The sequence below is a fragment of the Vipera berus genome (genome assembly GCF_964194415.1).
Source record: "Vipera berus genome assembly, chromosome: 11".
NCBI classification, from domain to species: domain Eukaryota; kingdom Metazoa; phylum Chordata; class Lepidosauria; order Squamata; family Viperidae; genus Vipera; species Vipera berus.
Genome location: NC_138214.1, coordinates 1,254,522 through 1,260,521, shown reverse-complemented (window position 1 = coordinate 1,260,521; position 6,000 = coordinate 1,254,522).

Below are 6,000 nucleotides of genomic sequence, written 5' to 3'. Positions count from 1 at the left end.
TGAGGCCTTCTGTTCCTTAGTCCCTTCAAGAGAAGCTCCTGTTTGCTGGTTTTTTCCTCTCTCTCTTCCTGATGCTAGAAATAACCGAGAAAGTGGAGAACGGGGCTATTTGATGCACTTGGACAGTGTGAATCTCTATGCAAAACTCTTGTGAAGACTGCAGTGACATGCTCTGTACGTGCTCTGTGCTTTGAAGCATTTCTATCCTGGTGGCCACAATGGTTCATTTCAGTTTTATGAACTTCGTTGCTGTAGTTCCTTCTCATCTCTGGGGAGTGGAGAGACTTGTAGAAGGTTTCCTTGTTTCGGGCATACTGAATATTAACCAGCCCCCACCTTCTCTGGAAGACTTAAATCTTTTAAAATTGGGGACATTACATCATAATAAGCCTTGATGCAAAACACAGAGGATGGCCAGCTGCTCCTTCAGATGTGCTGGGATCAAAGTCCTCAGAATTCTGACCTGTATGACAAATCTGGAGGTCACAAAGTTAGCAAGAAACCAATGTAGAATTTTGGGCTAAGTTATCCGGAGTTTTTTGCAACAGTCATTCCTTTAGAGCAGCGGCTTCGACTCCCAAAATTCCCCAGCCAGCATATCTTAAAGCTGCTAAGATTAAGAAACACTGTTTTAGATCCCTAACTGAAGAGGAGTGGGGTGGGGCACATCTTGCTAAGAAGCACAAAAAGGGGGGATTGCATAGTGTTTTTAAATTGAAATAAATAAAAAGCCATTCTAGCATCTAGCACTGATTTTAACAGAGAGATACTCAGCTCTCAACAAAGAAGGTGGCCCAATTCTGTGCCCTTGAACAGCTCTTTATCAAGAGATGTAATTTTGTCCTTATGCTGTGGTGTGCATGGTTTACAGCAGTGACAACAAAACTTTTCCTTTGTGTATACTGTTTGTTGTATATAGGGGTTGATATGCATATAATTTTGTCATAATCATACAAATTCTTCTGGTTTCTGGTATAGGCCACTGTGCTACTGTATAGGTTTACAACTGGTGAACATGGGAAGTGGGGGGCTAGCCAAATTCAGCTGACCCGGATGGTGTAATTTATCAATAGAGTTGATGAAATAAACTTGAATTACTGTCTTTGACTGTGGGTTGATTATTGGAATTGCTCTGACTGGGTTTTTTCAGGCCCCCACACTGATGTCACAGAACAGATACCCGTTTGCTGAATCAACACCTTCATAGCAAATCCAGGTGGCCAACAAAACGTGAATCATTGTGGCTAAGAACAATTCATCACAACCAAGAGTTTCTAGTGTGCATCTTGAAAAAAACAGCACAACCCACTGCACTCTAAATCTGCGAGCTTGGAAACTGGTAAGACTTGTGGACATCAACTCCCTGAGTTTCCCAGCTAGCATAGTTTAAGTCCACAAGTCTTAAAAGTTGCCAAGTTTGGAGACCCCTGGTTTAGACAAACCAGAATCCCAAATCACGTGGATCCAAGCATTAGGCAGCTTTTTTTTTCTTTTAGTAACGGAAAAATTAGAAAATTAAACCTTGGCCAAATTTCTCTGTCCCATCTTACAGTAGGCAAAATCAAAGTGGAGATATCCTTATGTCCATTTCAGAGTGCCATCAAAGGGACCATCTTAGTCAATCCTCTCTTCGTGACATCCAGAAAGTCTTGCAACCTGGAAACATTCTGGCTCCTGCACATCTGGAGAACAGCTGTTAAATGAAACTGCACACATCTCTGTGGCCACAAGGGGGCAGGACAGCTCCAATCATAGATAAGATTTTATTACATCCTGTGTTTATTTTCTCCAGATGGCTAAATCAGTGGGTGCACTTGCAAAGAGCTGCATTGGGACTTAGAAAATTCATCCATGTGATGCCAGTCTGCATTTTTGTGTGTGTGTGTGTGTGTGTGTGTGTGTGTGTGTTCTGAGCATTACTCATGTTTTTCTCTTTCCAACACTAATATGTAGCCAGGATTTTCCCAAAGGTGCTTTTTGAAAAGGCAACTGGACTTTGTTTTTTCTTGAAGACGTTTCACTTCTCATCCAAGAAGCTTCTTCAGTTCTTCAGCTTCTTCCTCTTCAAGGAAAAACAAAGAAAGTCCAGTGGCCTTTTGAAAAAACACCTTTGGGACAACCGTGACCTGGATGACTGAGAATCTCCATAAACATTCAGCCAGGATTTTATTCCCAGGAAGGGAAGTTGGATATATTAGAATTTCTTTTGAACCCACTTTGATGGAAGCTTGAGGAAAGAATTTGGCAACCCACAAGAGCATTCCAAAGCCAATTCAACAGTGATCTCAGATATTCTCCCTCCCCACAGCAAAGCCCAAAATAAACAGAATTCCAAAGTGTGCAACTGAAAATAGGGGAGATGTTTTTAAGTCTCCAAATAATTTTATTGCTGGTTTCAGTTCATTCGATGAGCTTTAGGAGGGAAAATATATGTAATTATTTAAAACACTTCTTTGGCTTAAGGCGTGTCCTATAAACATATTTTATAAAGTAAAAATGCTTGAGGCATTCACTTTTTTGCATGGAAAGATTTTCTTCCGTTAGCTTTTTTTGGCAAACTGAAAACTCCCAGGTATCTTTCCCTGCTCCAAAGTTGTTGTTTAACAGAAGTGCGTATGTGTGTGACAGACTGTTCCCTGGTTTCAGCAAAGAATACACGCACCCTCATCCCTGAAGCTACATGGAACAGCCTGCAGGGGGCAGTAAAGCAAAGAAAATGTGGTTTACAGTATTTTCATACAGGGCACTTTCCTTCTCCCCCTCCCCGATTTATCTGATTTTAATCTCATTGCCCCAGAGATGCACGGATCCTGCAGCTGCTCCCAGAATTGCCAGCCTTTTACCTGAGGCTCTGACTTTCCTCTGGTCTTTCACAGAATTCTGAAATGCAGAAAAGGGCTGCTGGACCAGGGTTTCTCGACCTTGGCGACTTTAAGATGGGTGGACTTCAACTCCCAGAATTCATGAATTCTGAATTCATGAAATCAACCATGGCTGGCTGGGGAATTCTGGGAATTAAAGCTGCCAAGTCTGAGAAACAGTAGATTCTAAATCCTTGATCCTTACGGGGAGGGACTATAAGGTGTAACCCTTGACTTCCAAGTAGACTTTAGTCCTTCGGGATGCTTCGCAAGAATGACTTGGATTGTCTTCTTCACCCCAAGGGTGGAACTGAGAAGGAACTGCAGATCTAGCAGACGACTGCAGCAGTGTGAAGGAGGAGCAGGGCTTGGCTTGAAATGGGTTCCTTTGCAAGCAAAGGTTTGCTTCCCTACTTTCCAAAGTTCCCATTATTTCTTTTTTCAACCCTGTAGCTCAGTGGTGGGATTCAAATAGGTGAACCACCGGTTCTCTCTGTGGATGTCGCTTCCGGAAGTCCATTCTGGGCCTGGGCAACAAAAAAAGTAGCTACCGGTTTTGCTGAACTGGTGCGAACTGGCTGAATCCCACCGCTGCCGTGGCTTATATGTCACAATTCACCCATTGCAGGATAGTTGAAGCCCTGCTCTTGGAATGGAAAAAAGGAAGCAGCTAACAAGTAAGCGTATCTTAATAATAAACCAAAAGCTACAAAACAAACGGTAAGAAAGCAGTATAACAACCGGCGGCAGGGTTTAAAGCCATTATATGGAAAAGTTGCTCAAAATAACACTCTCTGGCACTGAAAGGACAAGAGGTTGGAAGGGAAGGATCAACGGCTTGTGAGGAACCACCAAGACTCCCCGGATGGGAGATGAATATTCAATGAAATAAATGCGGGAGGAGCCGGCAGTTCCTTAAATGCTGCAGCTGCAAACTCGGAGCAGACTTGGAAGGAGCCTGGGAACCAGTGCTGTCGACAGCAGACGGCAAGATGGAAGACCGGTTTTCAGCGTCCTGCCCCCGCTGCCTTTCCCCGACCGTTTTCCCGGCAGCCCCCACAACAGACGGCATCCTGCAGGCATCTCGCCCAGCCTTTTGCAGAGGCTGCTTTGCTGAGGCTGTGCAGACAGTGGCGTGGATGGAGGGTGCCACGCCTCGCCCTCCCCTCGTGAGCAGAGCAGCAGCAGCAGCAGAACCAGTTGGGCAGCCTCGACCTGCCAAAAGCCCTTCCGTCAGCCAGGCAAACGCACACGTGCAAGGCCAAGGCTGAGCTTCCCTTCCAAGGGAAAATCCTGCACGGTCAGCTCAGTTCCATAAGCTGCAAGTCAAGCTGGAAGTCATCACTAGCTTTGCCGCTTGAAGGCCTCTCTAGCCAGCCCCTAGAGCTTCTCTCTGTTGCCTCATTTCTCTGCCGAAAAGGGGCTAATTGCTTAAATGCTGGGCTTGCCGGCTCCCTGATTGTGCCAGGTCTCAGTCCCTCTCAACTTCAGAAATCCGTCCCCTGCGATCTAATGAAGGGGTTTGGAAGTTTTGCTTTGTTTTCCCATTTGCAAAATAGCCTGAATTATTCCAATAGGCAGCACGGTCCCTGCGGAGCTAAGGCCACCGATGCTTGGATGCTGGATGTCCTCTATCGCCCCTTTCTGCGTGGGCTGCTGAGCCTGGCAGTTTTGGGAATCAGTTTTGGACAGGCGAAGGAAGGCAGTTATTTCCAGAAAACTCATGCTGAGAAAGCAGATGGACAGCACTGACCCTGGAGGAAATGTGTTAGGGAAAGAACAGAAAGAAAGACCATTTTATTTATTGATCCACAGAGTTATTAAAGCTTGTGTGCTATCTGGATTTAATCAGTGTCTTGGTGCTTTCCTTAGTTGGCACCTGTCTAAAACATTGCCCTGAATTTCTGCAGTGACTTCCTGTTTGGAAGAGAGACTTGGGGTGCACAACATGCAAGAGAGGCCAAACTGAATTCCTGCCTTAATGTTGAACCCAGGATCAGTGGTCCAGAGATGCTTGCTAGGTATTCAAGGAGTTCTCTTTGAGCCTATCTCCTGCTTCATTAGGATCGGGACTACCGGAAGTTAATTAGCTGAAGCTGCTGGTTGCTGAATAAAGAAAGGAGAAGCTCCCATTATCTTCAAGCAGGGCTGGGAGGCTCTAGCTGCCCCCCCAAGGCCTGACTGTCTGGATTTTCCATGACTGACAGCTGCTGGTGAGCAGACTTTGCCGCAAGAGGTGGTGGCACCATCCTTAATTTGCCTGTTCCAGGCCACCCTGCAAGCCCTTGTCTCGCACACTCCATTGCTTCTCCTCCTCCTCTGGGTTCGGCCTCTTTTCTTCATCGGGCAGATGCCTTCCAGTTGTTCGTTCCTCTTCTGGCCAAAAGCTTGGCTACCTGTCAGTGGCAGTGAATACTTCTGGGTTTTGCTGAAAAAGTAATTTTTGCCTGCCCCAGAGTTGCTGCTGCCAGTCCATTCAATCCCGCCCCCTCTCTCTCACACACACAGAGTTCTAGAAATGGGAAATTAAATCTCTTCTTTGGCGCTCCCCAGTTGGCCCCGAATGGTCTGGCGTTTGACCATTTAAGCAAGTCTTTTCCATCCAGGGTTTCATCGGCATGTGGCAAAATTGATTTCCTTTTTCTTTCTCTTCTCTCAGCGTGACCCATTTTGCCTCTCTAATGGGTTTGGAATCCAACTGCTCTTTCTACGGATTCAGAAATCTTTTTTCTTCTCTCTGCACTGGTGCGTTTGTGCAGTCAATATTTCTTGGACATATGGAACATTCGCTTACGTTACAGTTTTCAAAACAGCTTCCGTTTAGGCTAAGGGATGCCTGGGAGTACACAGACAAGGCAAGCGCCCTCAAGCCTTCCATCCTTGCAGCAGAGTTTATGCACCACCCTGATCTCCCCAGAGTTGGATTAAGGCTGTACAATTCTATGCAACAGCCGTCTGATTTACAGGTAAACAAAATATTCTCTGGAGCCCTGGATCCCGTTGCTACCAACTCAGGGCCCAAATAACAGTCGGATGCCAAGTTGCCACTATGACAAACTTCCAAGGCTTAGGTGGCATCTTGGGAAGTTGCTTTGTTTGTGTATCCTTTATTCAATGCCCCCATGCTTTATGCAGTGGA